The sequence below is a fragment of the Haemaphysalis longicornis genome, unplaced genomic scaffold (genome assembly GCF_048455015.1).
Source record: "Haemaphysalis longicornis isolate Haplotype H1 unplaced genomic scaffold, Haemaphysalis longicornis Haplotype H1 scaffold_9, whole genome shotgun sequence".
In the NCBI taxonomy this organism is placed as follows: domain Eukaryota; kingdom Metazoa; phylum Arthropoda; class Arachnida; order Ixodida; family Ixodidae; genus Haemaphysalis; species Haemaphysalis longicornis.
In genome coordinates, this window is record NW_027526460.1 from 63,585,773 (window position 1) to 63,612,715 (window position 26,943).

General features: G+C 48.5%; 1 protein-coding gene across 1 annotated transcript in view; it reads left to right on the forward strand.

Moving 5' to 3' along the window:
- Sim (bHLH transcription factor single-minded) overlaps window positions 1-26,943 on the forward strand; it is a 78,196-nt gene that overhangs the window by 39,269 nt on the left and 11,984 nt on the right. The gene's annotated exons all lie outside the window — the stretch shown is intronic.

Here is a 26,943-nt window from a genome sequence, read left to right on the forward strand (position 1 = left end):
AACGAAGCTCTCACCGGACAGGGGTCGGTAGGTCGAAGCTGTTTTCAGCTTCGAGGAAGACGAGGTGTGTGCGGAGGCCGAAGAAGGGCGCGAGAGAGAAAGAGGAAAAAGAAGCCGGAGGATCGTGGAACGAGAGCGGAAAGAACGAGGTTCGAGGAGCGACCTGCCGGACGAGAACGTTCGGGGAACCTCCGTTGCGAGCCGCATCTTCCCCGCGGACATCAAGGCAGCTCAGCCGAGACTGGCCACGGAACACCCGGGCCGAAGCACTCAACCGTCGCAGCACCGGTATCGACAAGGCCACCGCGGCAGCGCCCCGAGCCTAGCGCACGGGACCCGACTTTGCGGCTGCCAGCGCCAGCGTCAAGGAGACAGCGCCTGCAGCCATCACACCACACCGATCAAGTGTGCCGCCACAGCTTCCTACCGCCGAGTACTGCAAGACTGCGAGACGTGAGCGGGAACTCTATTGAGTTAACAGTGTCTTGTCGGACATCTAGTCCTTTGATTAGATTAGGTCATAGTTAATTGTGTATTTTTTTTAATTCTGTCCCGTTAATATACGTTGTCCTTGTCTGACGTCACGTGCCTCGCTTCTTCTTCGCCAGTGAAACTTTACCTCCTCATCCACACAACAACCCGCATCACACCGGCATTCAAGCACTCTGAGTTTGATTTCTTAACACCAGCGCATGCACATTCTCTACCATTTCACTTCGCAGCAAAGAGAAGGGCCAACCTACTTGGCCACTTAAAGGCGACCGCACAGAAGTGCAACCGCACACAGCAGGCAGTTGCCACAGACCACAACCGAAACCTCAGCCTCCGCTCGGCACATCCGGCGTTTGCCGGGACACCCGCCGTGGCAATCAATCACGTCGCCCCGGCGTGCAGTCGCCTCCAACCGCGCGCGCCCCCTCGCGCGAGCATAAGCACACGCACACACACCTTCCACTAATCATGTGCGCTACAGTTCCCGCACTGACCCAACACACACGGGACAAGGGAGTGGGGTAACTCGATCGCTTTTGCCGCCACCTCCCGCGCTTCCGGCCCACAATGCATACGGTCCGGCAGCAGGAGAACGAAGGGGTGTCGGCAGGGGGACGCAAAATGCCGCGCATGCCAACGCGAGATAGCCGGCCATCAGACCCGCTGGTACGCCGCCGAGTCAACAGGAGGGATCGGTCGCCTCCACATTGTGGATTAGGCTCGAGTCCGGCACACGCGGCACAGCCGGCTCACCGCGGGGCTAAATGTTCCCCAGGACTTGCGGCGGTGGTGGTCGCGCCGTTCTTTACTGGCTTAGCGACGACACGAGACGAGTTGCGTTACTAATCGAGACGACAACGGCACCGGGTAGAGCCGAACGCGCCATGCGGTCAATCGTGATAGACAGGGCGTGTGCTCCTGCAGCTTCAAAAGGCTGATCGGCCACATGCAACCCTTACCTGCTGGCCGGAGTTTAAAGCGTCACTACTACGATTCCGAGGCAGGCAATGGCGAAGGTATACAGGACCAGAATGAAGAGACAGCTGTGAAGCCTTGTCGCCTAAACAGCGGTGGTTCGGTGCACGGCTGCTGTGAGCTAGAACACCGAGCGTAAACACGGCACAGCGGAAGGCTCAAAGCCGCGCGTGGCTCGCTGTCAAGGCCGGTGTCGTCTTTTGAGATGGTTCCCCCCGAACTCGTGTTCTTTCGTGTTAGCACTACGCGGGTGGTCCGCGATGCACCGGGATCGCTCTCGAACCCCCCGTAACTCAGGCCCCAGCTTTTTGCGCGGTTGGGTAAAGCACAGCTCTGTCCGTCGCGAGACTGGCGGATCTGTCTTGTCGAGGACAAGTCCGCCCTTCCGTCGGTCCGCTAAGACTGCGAGCCGGAACCACGGTTCCACGCCATCTAACTTCTGCACCGTCCGCACAGCGGCCGTTCTCCTCCTACTGCGTGAGTCGATTTTGGGCATTTTGTCTTGGGTTGCCTTATTTTTTGCTGATTCCTCCTGTGGCACGCGCTGCAGGCGGCGTGAAATCCCACGCTGTTTCATAATCTTCGAGCAGGGTTGAAGCGTGTTCGTCACACGCGCTCCAGGCCTTCCTGAGCTGTGTGAAAGACCGGAAGCTGTGTTACGCGCTCAGCGGGGTGATTCTGCTTTAACGCTCGACCGGCAATGAAAGATGAAGGAGCAGAAGCGCAAACACGATGCGTGGGAGTGGCCAGCGTAATGAAAGCGAACGAAAGTTGGAAACTCCTCGAAACTCAATTACGGCGGTGTAAACAGTTTACCGCCCCACCACACCCCTTCGAAAGAAAAAAAAACGACACAAAAAGAGCCAAAGAAAGAGGATTCTGCCGTCATATTTTTATGCTTAAAGCATGTGTAAGCAGAACAACCATGCCCTTCCTGTTTGCATGAAGGATGACTTGAGGGCTGCCTGGAGCATTCTTAGGGAGTTAATGAAGGGGAAGAGGACGTGGGAGATGGGGGACGACACGGCAAGTAAATTGAATTGAGTCGGATAACATCAATATGCTTAGCAACCCCACCACTTGAGTAGCAAGGATAGCCCGTGCATTGTTTCGTGTTTGGAACTGATCACATCAAACGTGTAGCAGAGACCTTAAATCTCTGGTTTACAAAAATCAAAATGTTTAACGAAGGTTACGTGACAGCAGGACAAATCAGAGAAATCATGATAAATCAGGTGAATATTTAGTGGTCGGTCATGTCAGACCGAGCCCCGCGCTATGCGGCCCTGTGACCCTCTGCTTCTTCGGAAGCAATAGATCGTGGCGCAGTGAGCCAGAGCCAGCGTCCACGTCTCGAGACGTAATAAGGTGTTAGAAAGCATGCAGAGAATTAGTAAGATGGCATATTACCATTGTACTAAGGTCGTACCGACAGGTGCCTATGCATGTTTACTCGGTAATTATACGCGAAAAAACGTTAGAGTGAAAGTACACGTGGGAAAGGTAGAAAGAGGATCTGGATGTCCAGGGTACAACGTTTTTCGGTCCGTTTATTGCTCACAAATCGGCGGCAGCACAGAAGAATGCTGGTTCATCTCTGCATTTGTTGCATCAGAACAGAAAAAGATGTGTTCTTTACTGCAGAGAAAAAAATTGCACGTGGCAGGCTTTTGTTCAAGTGACATCGTCACAAAGCAAAATTTGGGGAGTTCATTGCTGTTACAAGGAAATTTGTAAGGACGTAGCGTACTTGCACGGGTACTTGGTACGCACAAAAACGTACACAATACTCCTTAATAGCGCCTTCGGGAAGGGAGGAACAAGATAATAAGACCTCGCTGTCTCCCTTTTCCGCCTCAATCTCTCATAAGGAAGGTGATAGCGCCCGACTATGTCTTCCTCTTTAGCAAAAATATTTATCAAAGTAAGCTGAGACTAACGCGTAAGACTTGAAGGTAGCGAAGCTGGGCGCCACCTTCACGACCATCCCGACAACGTAAGTCCACGATTGCAGCCGATTTGCTTCTTCTTCGCTGACGCAACGACCTTTACTCCATCATTGTTGCTATAAGTGTGAGCTTCATCGATTTTTCTGGAAGCAGTCATTATTGGACATCAACTTGGAGGGGCGTAAGCTATGACCCGTCTTTTTCGTTCTGCGCAAGTGTTGCCACGATTACGGCGAACGCTGGAGTTCTTTGTTTTTTTTGCAAATCTCGGCCTATCTCCCTAAGTGGGCATGCTTGGCTTAACAAACGTCCGCCGGGGACGCTGGGCAGTCGCCGCGAGGCACGCACATACGGACGCTCGACATTTTCTTGGTTTTTTAACTGCCGGGCTGTCGCCGCAATCTTGGCCAATCTCCATCAGTGGGTATGCTTGGCTTGGCTTGACAAACGTGCGGTGTTGCCACTGGGCGGTCACCACGAGGCACGCAGACAGGATCACTCGGCATTTTCTTTGTTTTGTTTTAACTTCCGTGCGCTCGACATCTTCTTGGTATTGTTAACTGCGGGAATTAAAATAACGATTTGCTAAAGAGCTTCGCTGTTAATCAAAAACACGGAAGTACTCACGCGTGATGCCTTCCACTCTCTCCCAAAAGCAGAAAGGGTAGCGATGCCCTCGTGAGGCCACTCCTCCTGGTTGGGTTGGCTCTCAGATGGGTCATGTTGGGGACGATGGAAATGCATGGGGACATTCTCGTGAGGGACTTTTTTGCGCTGTAGCACGCACAATGTTTTGTAAAATGCATTCATATGCAAACGGCGCTCCGGCACACGTAACCAAGGTGTTCAGGTGCGGTAGCTGGGCTGCCCTGCTAACAAGCCAAGTTGGTCGCCTCACTTGCGCTTCCGCGCTGCTGAGACCTATCCTTTCAACTTCACTTGAGACACGATAAAAATGAACGCATCTTTTTTTCATTTACAATGGCCCCCAGGTACGACCTGGAATAATCCTCGGTACGATGTATTTATTAACGCAGAGAGGATGTGTACAGTGTTCGCTTGTCGGACAAAAATGAAATAACCAAATAAAAATAGCACGAACTCTAAACAGGCCCTGAGCAAAAACGCGGTCAATAGTTCGATAAAGCAGACTTTAAATTAGTCCATTGGCACTATCCAAGTTACAACAACAACAAGAATCACCAAATAAAAAAACTGAGAAAAGAAATGATCATTCAAGTAACAAGACAGGAAGTACAACTGTGCTCAATTTTCCCGGTTCATTCCACATGCCGTTTTTACACATAATTTATTTCAATCTCTGAGCAACGGCTCTGCAACATTTGCCACTACAGTAGTACGCACGGGTTGGGGCTACTTTTTCATTTTTCTGTATCTATGTTTTCTCTTTCTTCCCCAAATTAAGTGAAGTGTGCGCTTGTCTTCCAAAACTTTCACAGGAACGTAGATGTGGCAGTCGGCAGAGTCTTCATAAAAAAATATCTTGGGTTCCGCTACGTTGTCTATGGACGCTCCTACCCACCTCCCCTTCCCCTGAATAATAAAGACAAAAAAAAAATTATCACCGAGAGAATTGAAGCCCCTGTGAATCCCCGAGAAACGCGGATTCCGGAAAGACGCCAACCCTCCCATCTACCTTTACTCAGTCCTGTATCTGTCCCTAAAAGCGGTGCATAAAGTACTCTGACCTCACCGCCAGGGGATAAGGTAGCGGAAGTTTGCGCAGGAGAAGCACCGCGGTTGGGGCGGGTGGCGCAGAAAGCGACGCAAGGTGCAGGAAGGTGAACAAGCCCAGGGAAGCCATCCAGTGCATCGGGGCAGCTCAATAGCGGCCGAGTACAGAGCCGGCCGCAGGGCCTCAGCGGGTGGTGCTTTCAATGAGGCCCATTCAATTCATAAGCGACGTCTTCGGGGAGCAGAGCGACAGGGCGCGGCACGCACCGCCACTTGTACGCGCGTGCGTGCGTTGTTCGCGCGGCGGACGACATCGATGACGACAAGGGAGCCCGGTCCCCAGGAAGCCACGTGGGAACGGAACACGGCACGTGTGCGCAACGCTCCCCGCCGGCACGTACGACGCGTTGCCTTCACGGCGGGGGGAGACGCGTGTCTGGCTATGCCTGTTCCCTGCGAGGTTCCCTGCGGCGGGGCGGAGGGCTGCCCCGGCGAAGTTGCGTGCAGTGCCACGACAGCTATGCGACAGGGAACGGTGAATGATGTTGAGCGTTCATTCCTCTGTAGTGCACTGGCAGAACTCAAGAACATTTTCTAGAAAGCTGGTAGATATTTGTCTTAGGATAGCACTACTAACAGTGGGAACAAGCTGCATATATACGCTTGCATTTTTAATTGAAAGTGTTTTAATTAGGCGGAGGCACTTCGATAGCAACGATTGTATACGGGTTTCAAAAGATGCACGTCTATCTCATTTTGCTAAAACGTCGCAATTATTTTCAACCCACTAACTTTTTACAGCATACACCCATTTTTAAAGTCGCTGTATCGGTTCTACTAAAAAAAACTCGACCACTTAACTCAGCTCACAAGTGCGTGCCATTGAGCAAAAGCCCGACATTTCTCCGTGTGCTGCACATAACTTGCGAAAAGTGCAGGGTGCAGCCCTACAGGCCACATGAAAGAACTTAAGTGGTGATGACAATAAAATTGGAACGTTATTCACAGATAAAGTTTAGAACTTATGCCGGTAGTATATTTGCACATACATACACAGGCTAATTGGAACGGGATTGGGTGGCGTATTCGTGTGATTTGCAATGGGGGGTACGTCCCATTGACTTCTTCCTGGCGTGAGGCCACGTGTGTTTTGTAAATGCAAGGGTACCGTGGGACCGGGACGCCGACGGGATTTCACGAACTTGGATGGTCGCGAACGGTTATTTAAGAGCAATAAACTACCACTCGTTGCCGCAAGTTCGCATTGCACGTCCCAAATGAAGGGCGGATGATGTCATCATGCGCGTAAATTTGCCTAAAGTGGAATGTATCGATAGATTTTTCCTTCACTGGCTGCACTGTTGTTTTGTTGGGTATTATCGAACACCTCGACGGCACTTCAGATACCAGAGTTTGGACCTTATTGCATCATTCAAAATACGCAATACCTATACAGATCAGTTCTCTTCGTTGTTCTATGAGACATTAAAAACCAAAGCTCTTGCTGAACGCTAATGATAATAATCCCTACGAACTCATTCTATGTACAAGAGCATACCGAAAAAAAAATGGCGCGTATCTGCTCACTTAGGTGCAAATGTCGTCTAAAGGCGGTAGTCGTCTGGCACCCCTGTCAAGTAAATCAATTCGAGTTTACCGCATATCACTTCTCCACAATCTACGGCCCTGCTACCCGCGCGCTCCTCGAGCCATCTAATGGAATCTTTTGGAATTCCGCCAGGAGCTCGTGTGTCGCGGGTGACCACGGGCGTCGACGTATTTTATTCTACAGTGGCTGCAGTATTTCGTTTTCTGTCGCAAAAACAACCATGAATGTATTATTAAACAAAGAAACACTGGAAATATTGCTTACGTATTGATGTTTTGCCTCAAATATGCGTAATCTTTTGTTCTTGTCCAGCAGTGTTGGCGAGTAAGAAAATTGTCGCCAGAATTAGATATTTAGAGATGGGTTAGCCTATACAAACGTCTCGTTCAACATCTGCGTTAACTTTGGCAGGGCGTCTTTATCGAGGGAAAGAGAGACAAACCAAAATTTCCGCGTCGAAGTAGCCAAAGAGACTATGGTCTTTAAAAAGTTCAAGAGACTACGACAGCTGTGCAGAGGCCTGCATTGACTTGCGCAAGTTGCATCGTCTACCAAGTGGGAATTTTGGAATAGTGCGTAAACATTCTCTCCAGTCGCTCATCTCCGCCCATGCGCCCGATGCACCCAAAGTGTCTGTTTTTTCCTAATTCTGTTGGATTGGTGGCTGGAAGGAATTCTGACTACACAAAAATTCCACTGACGCAGAGTGCTCCTTTGCTTTTATACAAGGTTTATTTACTAGCTTGAGGCAATGCTGCTGTACGGAAAATGAATGTGGAAGAGCCAACGTTACGAAGACAAAGTCATTTCACAGTTGGCGGGAGTTCCATGCACTGTCATTGCTGTAAAGGCATTCCAGCGGCAATGTAAGCATGTAAGCTTGCGTGAAAATATAGAGGCCCCAAGAATTTTCGTAAACACCCCTATGAGCTATGTCATATGGGCCTATGGAGTGCTCTATGTGACGGGTTACAGGCTTCAGACGGGCAGATTTCGAAGGGAAGTAGTCTAAGTAACTTTACCCATTAAAACTGTTGCAGAAAACTATGTCAGCTGATTTCGCTCTCTTCTCATTGCTGGGTTCCTCTGTTTAATAAGATCATTTTGAAGTGTTGCGCATAAAGCGAAGGATCTTAAACACCATTAATTCGCCCTACTGTGTGCACGTAGAAGTTGTGACAACATCAGCGAATTATTTATGAACTGTTAGAGGTGCCAAGACTGAAACTAAACATGCAAATTTTTTTTATTTATCATAAGCGCACAATTTTTATAGAATATTTGTTGAAAACTGCCCAATACCAATACGAACTACCCGAGATATATTAAACAACATACATTTCCCCATATTGTACGTCCATAGAAATTGTGATAAAGCCAGGGAACCATTTACAAACGGTCACAGGCGCATTGACTGAAACCAAACATGCAGAACTTTGAAATTTTCGCAAAGGCCGCGCGTTTATACAATTTACGGTGGAAGCTGCCCGATACCAAAATGAAGAAAGCGAGAAAGAAGTCAAAAGGGATATGCATACTATGGCATTTTACCGATGCTGCTACCCTTATAGAACAAATGGGGCTGATGCGTGGATATATTGGACATTCTTCGCTGCTGAAAGGAAAAGTGCAACAAATGAGTAAATAAATAGGCAGCCTTTTACCAGCTCGGTCTTGCAACGTTTCAATCTAACGATATCTCTTGCTGCTCCGTATATATGTTGCGATAATCGCGCCCAAAAATTGCCTTTTATATTTAACTAATGAATAAACTGCGTTAGAAGCACGTCACTTCATCGTCATGTAGTTCACCACGGGGAGCAGCTTTAACTAAACTTTATTACTGCTTTGGTCAATTGGGTTAGGGAGAAATCACTTATTGCGCCGACTTCACCTCAATTTTGAAGGCAGACCAGCTGAATTTTGTCTTATAAAGCGGAAAACCCACTGCAAGCGTTTAAGATTAACGTGGTATGACTGCGTACTCGTAAGCGTGATGTTGTAGAGTATGTTTAAGGATGTATAACTTAAAATGACTGCACTGTGAAACAGGCGAGACGACTCAACAAAACCTCGTTCTTTTTGCTGTTTCCTATCCCATCGATGCAACTGTAAAAACATTGCAGCTTTCAGTATATTTGTTGCCAGTGTATAATCCGTGATGGTCCCCACTGAAATGACCTGCGCAGTGATATTTTTGGTGCTACTGGAGTGAGATGTCTGGTCCTGCCTCTATGCTGCAGTGGCTACAGCCGCACTAGATAGTCGCATGCTATCACGGTTACCCTTACACTATATCGTGTTCATTATCCGTGTGTGAAGCATAGCTTTATCACTGCAAACATTCATGACATCGGTTCTGACCAACATTTTCTGACCAACATTTCTCACCTCGTCATTGCGAATATACATGAACATTTCTGACCACTGAACCCACGCGCACTCCATAAATAAAATAGCAGAAACACATGATGGGCGTGGGAAACTCAGGCGCGGTACTTTCATACCTTTTAAATTTTCCTGCCAGTGGTTGAACCCACTGTTAGTCGGAATGGCGCAGATGGCATTGCGACTATATAAACGTGCAACCATACGCGACGTGCGGAGTTGCGCGGGAGAGAGGCCTAGAGGGTGTCTTCTCTGCGTTGTACCAGTACCAGGGCCCTGCCACCTTCTGCGTCGTACGTCAACGGAGAGGCGCCAAATTTGCCGTGAAGGCAGGCACAGCCAGGCCCCCTGCTTTGCAGAGGGCAGGATGGCACAGAGCAGGCGAGCGAAGAGGGAGCATTCAGGAAGTCGGCCGGCAGGGGCGTCAATGATCGACGGCATCGCGGCCGCACCACCACGGGGCTGACGAGCGAACAGGGCAAAATAACACAAGCGCCGCCTGCATATTTCACCTACTACTTCCACCTCCTCCACCCCCGTCTGTGCTCTTTTACCGTAGTCTGTTTCAGCCCTCACCTTCCAGTCTTCAAAACGCCATGAGCACGCTATGTCGCGCCCGCCACTGGACCAGACATTTCGAATACTTCCGAACGAAAATATGATGCGTCCGGATTTGTAATCGACAAGCTAATTACGGGGATCTGAAAACGCCCGCTAAATAAATTATGATACTGCGGCCTTTACTGCTGGGTGTCGACTGGAGAGTCCCGTAGGGTTGCTCCCGGAGGCTGGGTTCCGGGCAGAGCAAGATTGGTGATTCTGCAGCGATGGGCCGTCGGTGTCCGGTTGCGTGAGGGGCCAGATTTGCTCGCAGTCGACCCCAGGTTGTGGCCTGCCAACATGCGCGGGCCCTGCGCCAACCACGGACATCTGGACGCTCGCGGGGCGAGCCGTCTGTTATGTGGCCTTGGGCGCTCAGTTAAAATAAAGGCCTGACTGACAACAACAATAGGTTCTAAAAAAAATCGTTGAGTCGCTTGAGACATGGAGCCACTGTCTGTGTCTGGATTGTGTCCGTCTTCTTGCGATTTTCTTAATTCTGTCTGGTGCACATTCATCTAATATTATCGCCAATTTCTGTGGTTATTGTGCGATTATCAAGTGCTGAAGAAAAAAGACCTGTTTCAGCTTCCAGAGGTGGGTAGTTTGTTAAGAACAAGGCAACGCGAACTTATATTACAGTAAAAAATTAATTCAAAATAAAAGTCGCAAAGAACTAAGATCGAAACTCCCACACGATCAACCATGCTGCTACGACTTTGGGGACTGCTGTGGAGACACAGATTTCAAATAATGATTTTCCAAGGACACTTTGAGGGTACGTACACGAAAAACAAAGTTTGTGGGAAGAAACTGCAGCAATTGACTTAGAAGAGGAGCTGTGGGATTCCTACAACGACTGAAAAACTATAGCATTCGTTTGCAGGATCTATAGCAGGTCCCGTAACCACCGGGAACGAACGGCTTTTTTTCTTTGTACACTGCTCCTTATTACCATGCCCAATTTACCACTCGAGAACACATATGCGATTGTTAAAGAGTGGAAGGAGTCAATGGTTCGGTACAATAAATAGCTGAAGGTTTGAAAGTCTGAGGCCAAAGGCAAAAAAAAAAAAAAAAAAATCAGTGGAGACCGGAGGACCTGTTTTTCGGGCCTTTAATCGTTGCCATACTGGTTCAACATCATCACGGTCTGAACTGCTCGTGCAAATAAGAATCCTAAAAAAATACTGTTCAGGTTGGCTGCATTTATTCGAACAAGAAGGCTAGTGTAAACTATATCTGGTCGGCTTCACAGTGCGAATGTTCCCCTTTCCCACCTGGCCTATCTCCTTCAACTTCACCGCACCCGGGCGAGCGGAAGGGCTGGGCCGAAGAACGCAAGGGCGGTGCCAAAAGCCGATCGATCCAGTTGGGAGAACCCCGCCCACACAGAACGCGAACACAAAAGCTCGCCGAGCAACGCCTGGAAGGAGGCTCTCACATTCCCCGCACGGCATCCGTTTCTGCAGCCATGCGTATACTGCTACCAGGAATGTTTTCCCGTGTTACCAAGTCGTGGGTTAGGCAAAGTAGGACGCATACCGCGACTATCCTCACGGCGGTTTCTTAAAGACTTCAATTGCCAAAAGCACTTTTTTTTTTTTCAGAATACTGGACGGCTGAGTATTTTTTACCCAATAAAGATCTGTAATCTTCAAATTAAATCAGCCAGTGCCTTCGCATGGGTACGCTGTTGTTATAGCGTGCGGGAACTGCTGCCAGGGCCCCCGGGTCGCATATTTCCAAACGCTTCGCTGTACAGAGCACCCACGTGACATGTCTGTTCGCGCTATACAGAACGGTAATTAAACGTCGTCATTGGCTGCGCCCCAAACCTAAAGCGACCTAAAACATACTACATCACTATTATTAACAAAAACAGCACGTTGATTTGAGCTTAGAAAAAAAATGAGAAGAAAAAGTTCAGCAATGAACCCAATCCGTAAGAGCCAGTACTCGGTACTCCACATCGAGGCCACAGAGCCCGAATGGCGGGCTCTTTTTAGCATGCGCTCAAAAGAATAGAGCGCGCAGTGACATCACACATGTTACGTGGGTGTTCTGTGCAGCGAAGCGTTTGGAAACACGCCCCCGGGGGTCGGGGCATGGTAGCCTTGGAGTATCTTACGGGCCCGGCTATATTCAGCACCGAGGAACAGCTCACTTCAGCAAAGATTGGTGTTGGGCTAGCTGGTGTCGCTGCAAACGTAGAGCACTCAAGTTTACGAGACAGACGCAGAATGAAGGAACAAACGGGACGGTTGATGCGCAGACGAACGGTACGGTTCGCGCATCAACTGTTCCGTTCGTCCCGTTATTCTGCGCCTGTCTTCAGCGCTTAAACGTTAAGCGCTTAAGCGCTTAAACAGCGCTTAAACATTATGATAGCTTACTTTGCGGATGCCTCGTCAGTAATGGTTGGTCCACCCCGAAGAAGGCATTTCTGCAATGTCACAAAAATTTGGTGCGACGAGGCGTTCACTCAGCGGCGATGAGGCAACGTGGTTGTTATCAAATAAATAAATTTAAGACCGTAATTCCCGCGCTTTCTGAGAGCGTTTCACAGTATGCGACAAATTGGCTTTGCGAACGTTTTGAGTGAAGCAGTCATCGAAATTACCAGTACTACAATCGATGCTCCGTCCCATTCAACCGAGTTCTGCAAGTATTCATGAACTCGAATTCAAAGGACCTTCCAGTGTAATAACCGAGGCAATTTGGAACGGAATTCTGGGAACTTGCATCTTACTAAAAAGCAGAATTTTTTTTTCGCAAAAATTAGTTTTGACACCGCTCTGAAGCGTTATGTGCGTGGCGACATTGAAAACGGTGTTCCTTGAATTGCCGTGATCTTGTTCTTGCCCATTATTTGTTTTTTGTGGGTTTTTATTCATTCTTTCTGCTGCGTATTGCTGCTCATGCTATGTTTGATCACCGCTGTGACTCATTTTATAAGATGTCCATTTTTTTTAATTCGCCTTTCGTCTTGTTTTACTTTTTTGTTATTTTTTTGCTTTCGGCTCCGTTGCCGTTTGTTCCTGTACAATTCTCTTGGCGGCAAGCTTGCTTTAAAATAATGCTTCTGGTAATTTTTATTTTAGGATATTTTTGTTTAGTACGAGATACATGATTCCGTTTCTGGACTGAACACGTCTTATGTATCTCCCACAACAATTCCCTCTTGGCGAATGTAGTAATCTTAATAAAGAACTTTAAATCACGCCTGGTACGGCTTTAATCATTTCGTATGCGTCTTTGAATTATCGAAGTTTTTATCACTCTAGTTTCTCAGTCCTCTGCAGCCGTCTTTCTGAATCAGCTTGATCGATTGATTGTAGGGTTTAACGCGCCGACGCAACGCAGGCGATGAGGCATGCCGTAGTGGAGGGCTCCGGATCAATTTTGACCACCTGGGGATCTTTAATAACGTGCACCGAAATCTCTTACACACGGGCGTTTTGGCTTTTCGCCTCCATCAGAAAAGCGGCCGCCGCGGCCGGGAATCGAACCCGCGACCCTGTGCTCAGCAGCGCAACGCCTTAGCCATTGAGCCACCGCGGCGGGTTCCGAATCAACTTAATTCTGTTATTGCGTAGGCTTAAGAGCGCTTTTAATTTTTAAACGGTCTAGTACAGCTTGTGTGAGGAGTTCCCTTGCGAGGGCGGTTGGGAAATGAGGGGCACACGCCTTCTGCTACACCAGCTCCCTTTCTCTCTGACAGCCACTGGACAAGTCATAGCTGCGACTGGGAGCAAATAAAAGAATATGCACATTTATATCTGCAAGAACTTTACCATCCCTTCATAATAAAAATTAAGGGAAGCGCGAAACCTTTCGCACTTCAAAACTGCGTCAAACGTGCGTGCAGCCTTCACTGAAAGTGCGGCCAATCGATCGTCAAACCTTCAAAGACCGAAATCGCAAACGAAGAACTCGTTCGACGATTTTTCGCGCACTTAGTAAACGAATCTACGGAAGATCTAAATTTATACCGATACGTACTTTATGTGATACCGGTATACCATTGTATACCGGTATTCTATTGTACTACCGGCATACCATTGTATACCATTGATACCGCTATTCCATTGTACTCTTTCTACGTGATCGATGCGCGGATTGTCTTATCTATAGAACCGTTCCTTTTTTGCGATTTGCAAGTGACCATTTTGACACAAAGGAAATCCAGTTTCACGCACGCGCAGTGCGTCCACAGGTCCTATCCGAGCTTCTCGGTCGACCAACCAGTCTATGGGGAAATGCATTAGCTTTTTTTAACAGGACAACCTCGGTCCCACTAGGAAAGTTTCCGGTTTAAAATAGACATAGATGTGTGAAATAAAATATACTTACAGCTTCATATTATTGGTGTGTATCTTAACTTTTTTACTTTGTAACTTTTAAGTTGATTTACAAAGCATGCCTAAAATCTTCATCCAGGTTCTGCCCGGCCGGGTATACATTGGAAACCTCTGCCGTGGCGACACCTTTCTGTTCGTGGTTTCCGACGCATGGCGGAGTTTCGTTCCGCTGGGGCGCCGTTCTTTGGTGGTTGCGGGTGTCTGTTCGTGACGCAACGCCTGCGCACTATGCGCGATCACGTCCCGTCGTCGGCTTGCGACTTGTGTGTGTCCGCCGATTGTGTGTTTAGGTACGCACACATGCGTTTTCAGAAAAAAGCACAAAGTGGCATCGGAGGGGTGCCAAACTTCGCCCGCATATGAACACGAAGCAGTGTTAGAGCATTCACCGCCTACACCTGGAGAGCTGCACGGTAACTGCGCAGAATGCACACTCGGCCGCATGTATGTAGGCATTACGTAAAGACTACCAGCATAGGAAAGCTTTGTGAACCAGACACCCCTGAAAGGTGTTTGCTCAGTAGTCATTCGGTGAGCCGGGGAAGGGGGCCGAAAATTGAGAAGAGAGTGAGTGGGAGAGAGGGAATAGTACAAGGGGGAGGGGAAGGATAGGAGAGGGTACAAGGGGAAGCGATGGGAAGCAAGAGGGGCTAAACGAGGGGTGGGAATTGACGAGCAGAAGAAACCAGAAAGTTGATTGATTGATTGTAGGGTTCAACGCGCCGACGCAACGCAGGCGACGAGGCGCGCCGTAGTGGAGGGCTCCGGATTAATTTTGACCACCTGGGGATCTTTAACGTGCGCCGAAATCTCGTACACACGGGCGTTTTTGCTTTTCGCCTCCATCAGAAAACCGGCCGCCGCGGCCGGGAATCGAACCCGCGACCTCGTGCTCAGAGAAACCAGAAATTAAAAGCGCTGTCCCTTTGAAAAAACAAAAGAAGTGTGCGCGGGCATTTTTTCCTCGCAAAACTTCACTCTCTGGAACTCCGAGTTGGTGCTGTTAGCTAGAGGAGCCAGTAAGTGACGACAAAAAACTTAAACAGCTTCGGGTTAGGGTCTCAGTACAGATTCTAAACCGAAGCTGTTTCTGGTTTTTGTCATCACTTGTATTTTTTGTTACTCAAATATCAGATTTTCCAGCTTGTCAATTTCGCTTATTCATTGTACTGCACCAAAGGGGCGTGGGGCCTCTGTCAGGCCTTTAGTCCAAGCCTGGCTCCTCATACTTCTTAGAAAAAAGACTGGTTGATTCCTCTGTCATAGGAATCGGTAAAATACGAAAGTGAAATATGCAGCGAAATTTGCATCTGAGCATGATTTGCGGGTCGGCGGCTGTCTTGTGGGTGTGCTTGGCGAGCGACGTCGTGCTCGCGGGTTGCTCCAGCAGACGTGTACTGGCGTCATTTCCGTGACGCATATGACATTAGTGAAATCTTGGTGTATCCCGGCATAAAACACTTTCGTGTTAAAATATAGAACTCGAAAACAAACAACCCTAAATATAACGTACTCTTCAGGTCTAAAGGTTGCTTCCCCGCAGGAAGACCCTGTGTGAGGGGTACACCCTTTACAGGGCGCTTGCTTCGTTGTACTGGCGTCACTTCTGTGACGGACGGGACGTAAGCGAAATCTTTGTGAATCGCGGAATAAAACACTTTCGTGTTAATAGAATATTTGAATCTTTGACATGAAAATATGGTGCTCATGCCGAGCGAATGCGTTGCTTTGACACAGCCTCTTCGTGTCGTGCAACTGTCACAAGCCCCTATAGAAGCCCATATCGCAAGGCTACGATAGCGACACAAAAGCTGAGGATCTCATGGGCCACTTTCTTTATCGGCCGCGTTGGGCACAGACTTGTTATCACATAGGGAGCCTGAACCATCTCCTGAGGTGGACAGCTTTTGTTTTCCAAGGCACTACGGCTACATTAGTATTTCTTCAGATCTCGTGAACTGTCGCCAATGCATCGGTCCCCTTTACTGTTATGCTGAAATGTTAGGGCGTTACGAACTTCCTTTCAGAGTTCTTTACCTTTGCTGTACTGCTTCTTGTTCTGCGTTTAGGAAATCTGTACTGAAAACGCCTCGAGCTCAAATAAAGTTACTACTACTACTACTACTGTACTCGTGACAAGGAAGATTCGTTCTGAACATTTAGTTTTTTTTTTTTTTTGTGGGGAAAGCTTGTATACAGCTTACATTTAATGCCGGGTCCCCTTGCCTTGAAGCTATCTTCGCACATCGTAAAAGCCGTATCCGGTGGCTTAATTATATTGAACACGGCTGTCACACGGATGGTGTAGTTTGAAACTTTTTTTTTAACTGCTGGAAACATAATATTGCGGTCAAATGCGGGAATTCAGTATCCCCCTTTCCTATCTCATGTGCGCACAACTAAGAGAGATGTTTCCAGCTGTCGCTCTCGACATCGGAAAATGAGGGCCCACAATGAAGGATTGTTTTTAAGGCTCTCTCCTTATACATTTCATCAAATGCGAAAAGTGCCCGTCATCGTCGGCGGCGGCGTGAACACGAATGGCACCAAAAGTCACATGAACTCACAGGCGGGAACTTTGAAGTGCACAAGCGCGGTGGAGCTCTGGCGCCGTGTCTCGGCTTTCGCATTCCCACACCAAGCAGTCATGGGTGTCTCTGCCGAATTTTGGTACTCTAGCGGGGCTTAGCAATGATTACGTGTGCGCATGTCTCTGTTAACATTCCGGAGAATAAGCACGTACGGGTGTGCTAAATTTATATTACAATTAGGCTGGCGATATTATATGTTTTCAATATGAATAAACAAACAAGCCTCGCTAACTCGCAGCTTGCAAAGTGCGCGGCGATTGGATACCCACCCATGCCTGGCAGCACTGAAGGTCTTTTCCGCCACCGCGTTCACGCAGGCATTCTGGGCGAGCCAAATGCATCGTTGCTGCACGCCGCCCAGATGGGAGAGAGCAGGCGCGGTTCATTTGCATCCCGAGACCATCAAATACGCACGGCAAACAGAGGGGGCCCTCGCGAAAGAGCGCGTTCGGCGGCGATCTGGTCTCGCCCCCCCCCCCCCCCACCCTCCTCCCACCTTTCCCCTGCTTATATCGTTCGTATCTTCCCCTCATTCCTACGCGGTTCCTGCTCTCATATCCAAACCTCTTCCTCACCACCTCCCTCATATATCCCCGTCTGCCTCCGCAATAATTTGGTCCATGCACAGAACCAACTTATCGACGTTTAGGCACACACGGCCTATAGCGCGTCTGGGCGCGCGGAGCTGATGTTGGTTTCTGCCTCCGGTGACAGGCTATACGCCGTGCGTGACACTTAGCCTCACTCCAATACTTTGTTAAGCACGTTCAGTAGGTGTATGAGGCAGGAATTTTGAGTTAGGGATGTGTAGGAGCTCCGAAAGGCTTTCATAAATTAGCGAATCCCTTGCGAAAAACTCGGCGGCAGTGATTCACTCATCTTTGCTCGTTATCGGTGCTGAAATGGCCAACGGTAAGTTCTGCACACACATTAACAATGTAAATTGTACACATTAAATTGTAAATTTCGCAACTACGGGATTTCTGGAAGGTAGACTGCATATTTCGAGCGCATTCCAAGATTGCGATTGCGCTACATGCGTCTTGACTCCTAGGAGAATAGTGCGAAGAAGCTGCACGTCAATATGACATCCATTGCAAACGTTCCCTCCCCGCAGCCAGACATGGAATCCACAGAAAGCCCATGGCGAACGACAGAAGCGGCCGTTCGGCCGTTTTAAGTGAACGCCAGAAGCGGCCGTTTTAAGTGAAGTTCACTTAGTGTGCCTAGATCATCGCCAGTCCTGGTTTCCCCCTCCGTGAACAAACAGAGGATATTTCAGACTTCGCGTCATCGCCCCAGCGCGCCGGCAGCGATCGGCTTCCCCTCGCTGCCGCCGCCATAAAAGAAAGTCAAACATAAAGCACTGCGGACATAACATATTTGATCACGCCTTTATATATGCCTGCTTTGCTCCCTTCTTAAAACATTCAGTCGATGCGCTGCCTGTTTTGCAAGGCTCGGACTGTCCGGCGATCATCACCGTCATGGCCGGTGGCGGTGGGGTCTGAATACAGTAATTTCGGCTCGATGTGTTGAGAGGAATCCATTACAGCAGGGCTTAGGAAGCTGGTTCGCTCGGTCCCTATGCTCGTTACCCTGTTTACATTTGAGCCAGGGGGAAAAAGCTATTATGAATACGGCTCGCCATTCGGAAGCTAAAGAGGTGCCGATAAATAACTGGCCCGTCCGGTTGATCGTTAGAACCCTGCAGGTTTAGTTGCGAGCATGAAAGCAAAAGGGCTTGAAACCGGTAATGCCGGACCAAAATGGTACCCAGTTGGCAGCGAAAATGCAAAAAGAAACAGAACAACAACCACAAAAACAAGGGGCGCAAATGACGAGGATGGAAATATAGTGACACGTGGACGATTTCCGCTAGTGGAATAAGCTTTTGGGATTCAGGCCTATGGCTTTCGAGCAGTCGGGTGGTATCTCATTCGAGCGAGCGACATTTTATATTCCAAGGCCAGCTGTGAAATGGCGCTTTGAATTGATTCCAACGTTATCGCTTTGAATGCAAAATTTCGTTGGCTGTTTGCTATCATTACTGAGTGCGAACCTCTAAAAATATGCTTAACTATTAGTGTTACTGCGTCTCCAAGAGGCCGCCACTGCAAGTCAGGCAGGTTAAATTTTTCTCAGTATGCGAATGCGGTTAGGGTCATAATATCGCCTGCATATATGCCTGTTGGCCGGTGGAGCGACCACCATAACCGCGCCATACACAATGTTGTTAGCTTCCTCGATTATAACTGGAAATCAAAACTCGTTTAAGCTGCGAAAAGGCACGTTCTGCTGCGAAAACGAGTACGTTCCACACACATTGCGCTGAAGCCACACGACTGAATACTGCAAGCAAATGTATTAAGAACAGATGTGTATTGATAAGGCAGAAAAAAAAATTGGCTCCTATTTACTCTGTGAAGGTGGTTCGAAAGCAAAGCTTTAAACGACACCCACAACAATTGCCCATGCGACATCACTTGAATTCACACACGTGGCTCTACAAAAAGTAAAACCAGAGATTCTGCCTGCCGTTACCTGTAATTCGCAGGGGCGGCGTCCCGAATGCCGAAGCGTCGGCAATGGCCGAATTAGAGCGGCGGACGCCGCCGCTGTAGCACGGACGTGCGTCGGCATAAAGAAAACGGCGAGGAGCGTCATTCGAAGGATCAGACAGCGGAACCTGGCCATCCCGATGTGCTAGCTGGGGGCTACATCACCGCGCGACACAAGCGCGGACACCGAAACAATTCGGCTTGTGAACTTAGTGATTCCAAGTTATACTGATTTACACTAGTTAGTTTAGTGAGTTTGAGAATTGCGAGAAAGCTGAGGGAACTTGTATAATCGCTATTTATCAGAAACAGTTTCTTCTTTCGCATTTTGTAATACCTGTTAAAACACAACCGAATTGGTATTCACCGAATACGGAGTCCCATTCGTGGGAAGCAGTGCGTTTCTCTAGCGTTTCTCCAGCGGCCAGATGTCTTTATGTGGTCTCTATATTTTGTTTTCCCGTCCTGGAAACCAATCGTTAACGTATGTTTGCCGTACGACCATGTAATTTCCTCGGGTCCGGGCTACCCAGGAGGTGCTGTCGTACAAGGTAATCAAGCCATGCGAAGGAACCGCGCAATGGACGCGAAGCTGCCCCCAAAACATACGCAAAACAACCGTCGCTAAAGCAGGCGACGAAGCCGACTGAATGGTCCAGCGACGCGAATGCCGAGGTGAGCAGCTTCGTCGTTCACAGCGCCATCTACAGCGTGCTCCGTGAGTGTAATCTTCCGCCCTCCCCCCTTCCGCCGCCGCCTTGGGAGTTTGTTGTCCCGCACGCCACGAAAGAACCATTGGCTGGTAGCGCTACAAAGCTGTGCATTAAAAATCATAGAATTTATTTATTCCAGTGGTATTACCATTCAGTAGAACGGAAAGCTGAGCTAGTTGGATGGGTATGGTTTAAAGGATCGATGGGTCATACCATGCTCACCCAATTAACTTGTAGGTATTACACAACCGTGTTCGATCTTTTTCACACGGAGGATATGTTACCAGATCTTTCCTTCCCTCTTCACTTGGTTATTCAGGAAGACTGAATGTTCATTGCAATACACCAATTTAACAGTTCCGTCTCACGCAGTATTTGGCGCTAGCGGAATTTTGCACTGGTATGCAGAAAGAAAAACAGCCTGGCGGAGGTGTTTAGAAGATATGTCGCTGCAGCTAACGATTAAAGGGGCCCTGAAAGGCGTTTTGAGCAGACTAAATGCTTTAGCGCAATCGTCAGATTGGGTCGTCAACGTCATCTGTGCCAAGTATTACTCTTTTACGCGCAGCGGAAAGCTCACACTTTTGTTGCAAAGTTTGTCACCCTTTTCTCACCCTTCCCTGCGTGTTTTTGGACGCCGCCATCTTCACATGTCTACATCATCGATTCCCAGATGTTCGTCATGAGCTAGACATCCTGCTATCGGGCGGATTTTTCACGCACTTCCGGCAAAGAGATGTGTCGTCTGCTCAGCGTCGGCTCGCCGGCTTATCTGCCACCGGAGTGCCGGAGTGCTTGGACATTTTACTACTATCCAAACAAGTGTAAACAAGCGATTAACCGTTTGTATTGAATGCAACACGGCCATAACACGACATGGATATTCTCTTAACTGAGTACGTTCCATGAAGAAAGCGTTGAAGCCCCGTGGCACTTATTTCGTGCAATCGCAGAGAACGCCCTGAGCCGAATGCCCGGGTTTGGCGCATACATCTTATTGAACTTCAAAACAATCCAGAGATGCGTTTCGAACGAACACAACGTCACAACATGCGTTGCAAGTCTGAACTGCGATTGACAGACGACCTGTAGCCTCCTCCTGCGCGTCGCAAATTCGGCACTCGCCTCGCGCGCGGTTTGCGGGGACGAACAGCAAGTCACACTGGCGCGCAAGCCGAGAAGGCTTTTAACCACGCACACTGAACATACCCCATGCAAGGTGGAGTCGTACGCCGCCCGAGAAAGATAATACAGACCATGGGAACCACTATCCACCCGCAGACGCCGCATTTCATCGCGAAACAAACGCGTCCACAACACACACACCATCGCGTCCTGTATTTTTACAATGCCAAACGCATCGCGCACTTCCAAATGGAAGTGAGTGGTACGCCTGCAGTGCCCACATGTCGCGAGGTGGGGCCCCGAGCTGAACCGGGATCACGCAACCGTAACTGACTTCGAGGGCGGTTTGCGCCTTGTTGCCAAGGCAAACAATGTTTGAGATTGTCAAATAAATGGCGCTTGCGCCAGCGCTAGAAAGCTCAGAGCCGCGGCGGAGCATGTTTTGCATGATGTTTTGCCAACGTTGCCGCTCTCCACCACGCGTCGCCCCAAGCTGAACTGGTCACATGATTGAAGCGCTGGGAAGGCTACCGATTGGAGGAGAGTGGCCAGAGTAGAAGAAGAGTGCTTGGTTGACCGGTTGGCGCTGATGCGTTTGGCATTGACACGAACACTCACACACACAGCTTCGGTCGCTGGCTTGGCTTAGCTGTACGCTTCGTTCGGACATTCAGCGATGTTACGACGATACAGATATGCGTGAGGCCGACGTGCTAACCACTCGGCGTATTTAAGAACACAGGGGCAAAGAACTTGGTTCATCGGAAGCAAATTACTGTCCACAGAAGAGCGCAACCGTGAATGGTTGTCGCGCTACTTGCTGCCATGTTGGAAACGCAAGCGGCCTCACGTACGCACGCTATTTTGCTGAAATAGCCTCCGCTATTCTTCGGTCTGCTAAACGCAGAAGCGCCTGAACGAACGGCGCATGCGCAGTGCGACAAAAAAAGCGCTCGCTAACTGTTTACGTACGGCTGGTTACGTTATTATAAAACTCTCTACTACTACCGTTCACAAGATAAGGGTGCAGCTTGTCAGAACACGGTTGCACGCTGCTCGAGTTCGGCGCTGGTTTGCTCTGCGCCTTCCCGTTCATCGCCACTGATATAGCGATCCTAACCGGCGCGTTTTGTGCACGGGTTCTGTATCGGTTTGAAATGTCTTTTTCACATGCCACCGGTAGGAATTACCACCGCCGCAAAATAAGACCCGGCACCATCGGGGCCACATCTAAGACGACGCGTTTTGGATAAACAGTGCGCGGTGCATCAAAGGCAATGAGCGCACGATCCTCCCTGTGCGGCTGCGAGTTCGCCGCCGATAAATAGTCACGTGCCGCCGATAGCAACCGCAGCAACATACACCGCGAAAGGGCAAGGCCAGGCCGCACACACGTGGCCAGGTCTTTCGTTCGCTTTTACAGCCTTGAGCGGAGTGCGGGATCCATGGTGTCAACAAAGATGAAAAAGACAAAAGAGCTCCCCGTAGCAGACGGATAGCGGAAGTACGTCACCGCTGAGGAGCGCAGCTTTATGGGAAAGAAGGCTGGCGCGCCGCCAACAGCGAAGAAAAAGTTGAAAGGAGGAGGAAATGCGGCGCGACGATAATGCGCGGTTTTTGATTTACGATTTCTCAGCTAATACTCATCGCTTTAACAAAATTCTTGCGGGAGGAGATTGCTAATACATTGCTTTATTTAGTTACATGTACATCCATGCATCGCCGGAAGGTATTTCAGGACCCCTTTAATAGAAAACTGCTGAAGAGATGTTCGATAAATTCCGCTCATTTTGTGCAATCTCAGCGTCACCCATAAAAAAAAATTTGGTATGAAAAGGGCGGTACCCCTTTCCTCAGTAGTCCCTGCAATAGTATCAGCATGCCAGTGTCATCACCAAATATGTTTCATTATTGGTCTCATTAAAAACCTCTACACCAAAGTAAAAAGTGCAAGAACTGCAGTACTTGACTTTTGCCAAGTGCAATTGGTAATTATTTGGATTTAGTGATTATTCCTTCACTGGGTATGCTGTGATGTAAAATGAGACAATTTCGGAGGATGCATTGAAAAGGAAATGCTCTGTCTTCCACCGAAAGGAGGGCGAGCGTTCCACGTGGGACATCCCATAGCAGAGAAAATTCTGCGGGGATGGCTAGGGGGATTGAATGCGAAAGCATTTTGGCTTCATTCAATACTTTTAATGTATTAAGACACTGCTACATCTGGTTTGTGTGTGTGTGAATCGAGAGACAAAGACACCCCTGGAGAAACACGGATTTCATGGTTTTTTGGTCTCCTCGCTCCATTGTTCGCCTCCTGAGCTAAGGTCTTGTTGGCCTACTTGCCAGATAATCCACGCTTAGCACACGCAGCCAGTGGTGCTACACCCGAAGTTTAGCTTCTTCGATGACACAATACGCCAAAATACACTTCGAGAGCTCTTGTAAAAACAAGGCCGACTGACGTCTTCCTCTGGCGCGCTGTGGAGACACGTGGGGCTCGCTGTTTTAATGCGAAATCATTAAACGGCGTATTGAATACAGAAAAGACTCCGTCCCGCTAGGGCGTCTGCAGCAGAGGAACACACCTAAAATGACCGATGTGGTAAAGAGAGTAAAAGAAAATGAATAAGTCGAAAAAAAAAACATTAGGAGAATTACGGACTGAATGGGAGTTGAGCCCACGGCGTCCGGAATGCGTCCCCCCCGCACCCTCCGACCTCACGTTAATCCGACGAACCAACTAAAGGCATTAGTTAAGTCCACAACTTTTGAGGAGTGCTTAGGCGTTGCAGGACAAATAATCGCGTGCTGCTATCCAACGGCTGGGAAGGCCACACGTTCCATAGTACGTGCATCGAATTACGTTATAGGAAACAGCCCCCACTGAGCCAGGCAGCTCTGCCCGTCAGTACGCTGTACGTACCGAACCATTCTGGAGTCTAAACCATCAACATCGTCGACAACCGCAACCTCAGAGTAGCGCTACGTGGCCGTTCACGTGAGTATACTGCTGCTCAAGTAAGGGAGCAAAGGAAGGCAGCAAAAAGGAATTAAGAAATACCGGGAGTGCTAAGCTCTACTTCAAAATCATTAAAATTCAATACTCCTTACGCGCATGCCCCTAAACGTATTCAGACTTAAAAGGCTCGCTTAAATAACACTCTCAACACTGTTGTGACTAGCCAGCAAAGAAATCCATTATGCAGGAGATTTTAGAGTGGAATACCTCCGGAATTATATATATTATACTGCCCTGGATTTACCATTACCGCATGAAAAACGTATTTCTGTAGCCGTTTTTTTTCCTTCGTTTGTACCTGTCCAGGTATTCACGTTTGAGACACGGACGGAATAGCCATTGGAACACCGAGAAAGTAGCAGCACAGAGCCGCAAAAAACTATATACATCGCAGAACATACTGCCCGACCGAAAATGCTGTTCGACCACATCAGTGCGCTCCCATCCTGTGGACGCATTCAGCTCTTAAACCTGGCTGCACGTATCATCGTGCTAGGAAAACATTGTGAGCCATATTCACACCTTCATGAGGTGATATTCACCTAAGCATCTTTTAATTCATTTCGCATGCTATCCCGCCAAACTAGGAGCGAATAGAGAGCCCCTTTTCTAAGAACAACGGGGAAAAATGGTACGGCATCCCACGTATGAAGCTTGCGTTATTCCGTGCTGCAGTATTTACATTTTGTTTCCGCTTTCATTCAACAAGAAACATCGACCTTTGCCCTTTCATAACTGCTGTTTCGTCACGTCCCTCCTAGCGCACTTAGTGCATTTGGGCGGTGTTAATCCTGAACCACTTGTTAAAACGCCAGGGGATTATTTGTTCGCTCGCAAGAAGGAGGCAGCCGCTCTGGTTCACGGCGGATGCCCTCCTGCTTTTCCCGAGGAAGGATTATGATCGCGATCAATGCTTCTCGACGATCACCTTCCGCTAAACTAGGTAGTCCAGTCCTACCTAGCCTCTTATCCAACACCCCAGCCAGCAGACTGCTTAAAGTAATGCGACGGCATCGCTAATGGGTCATTTACCTAATCCCAGAGCAGATTGTCTTCGTGGGCCTGGGGGCGAATAACCGGAGCTTTAGCGCCGCCTCCGCGCTAACGTTAAGACCTGGGGATTTAATTACGAAGCGGCGCACCCTCACCGGAACCCATCCCGCAAATTCGCGCATATGGATTCGAGACTTTGGTTCGATACTTCATGCTTGGTAAATTGGTTCGCTAGTAGAGAGCTGCTCGGGTGTACAAGTTTTCAGTCGTTCTGATCTAGGTGGCGTTCAGCTGACATTCGGAGCACAATGGTGAAAGCGAGGGAAGCCGTTTACACTGCCCGTGTTCCTTGATTCCATTTTTTTTCTTATCAGCTTTGCCGGTTGCGAGATACTCAGCTTGTGGAGGACACATTACATGCGAGAGCACGTTCCTCGTCTCGGCGCGAATCGCGATCCCCTTCTCCGGTTTCATCCTGCGCCTCCTTTCCTAGTTCTCGTGCACCGTTTGAGAGTTTGTGTTCGGACGGGACCCACTCGGTTTCATCGGGTGCGCGTAAAGTATGATTATAAATGACGGGCGTTTATCAAACAGGGAGGGTTGGCATGGGATAGATTTAAACCAAACATCGGTCTCGAACAAGAGGTTTTTCTCTACGCTGAGAGTTTTTTTTTTTATAAAATACTCGTGGAGCTTAAACTACTGTACCGCTCCATCGTGTGCTCCGTTAAGTGTTGTTGAATTGAATGCAATCCGAGAGTTGTACTTACTTCTGATTAAAATTGGGCTTTGATTTGATGGACGGACCTACAGCAATGGGGTATGAGCGTGCAGTAGTTGTGGGCTACAAAAACATGTAGAAAGTGAGAAGGCTGAAAAATTCGGAAGATACGTAAGGGGCCGTCAACACGGATGAAGAACAATGTTTGGATACACAAGCACAAGCACCTATAACTGCAAGGAAGTGATATCTAGAATCCATAGCATGAAGGGTAGCTAGCACTATAACGCAGGATTGGTTAGCCATGTCGATATTATAAGCCATTTGCTTTTCAAAGCCGGGTAACCAGCGGCTGCTCACGTGGTGGTTTCCGTTTATTACCATTTTAAATATATAGGAAAATTATAGTATGTGGATGTTAGGTCGCCTCTTAGGGTTGACGGTTTTTTTACTACTGATCATTACACCTGAGCACGGGACAGCACATCACCTGGCGAGTTGCATCCTTCACTTACTTACCACGCCGATTGTCAAATTTTTTAGGATACGTGAAGATTTCTACATACGGTACCACTTCGGCTTGCTTTGATGTGCACTTTCATATCCTCCCTTCTAGGATTCTTCTTGGAAGCCGGGACGAAACATACCGTGAACTTTTGGAGGCTTATCACATAATAAAAAGAGGAGGTGATCTCTCTGAGACTGTAAAATGAGATGGTTTGACGCCGCCCGCCCGTAGCCCCATAAGTGGTCCCGTGAAGTTCTGCATACAGATATGTGCATCTTTCTTCTTTCTTTTCCTATATATTTTGTTGCACGTCATGGGAATAAAGCCAGTTGCTAGCGCCTGCCCTGTCGTCTTTCTTGTGTCCGTCCATTGGTTAGCGCTTCAATTATGTCGCAAAGGGAGGTGGCTTTTGCAAGGGTCTAGGGGACGAGGTGATCAATTTTAAAGCTGCAATGGATTGCTTTGCAAACTTTATACATAATAAAAAGAGCGTGTTGCTGCACATCGTCGAGAATAATTTTGCGAAGATTTCAAGGCAAGTTTATGAGTTTAAAATGTCGTGGAGTATGTTTGTAGCATTAATGATGTTAGTGAGGAGATGTGCACTGCAGTTCAAAGTATAATTACCATCCAGCAC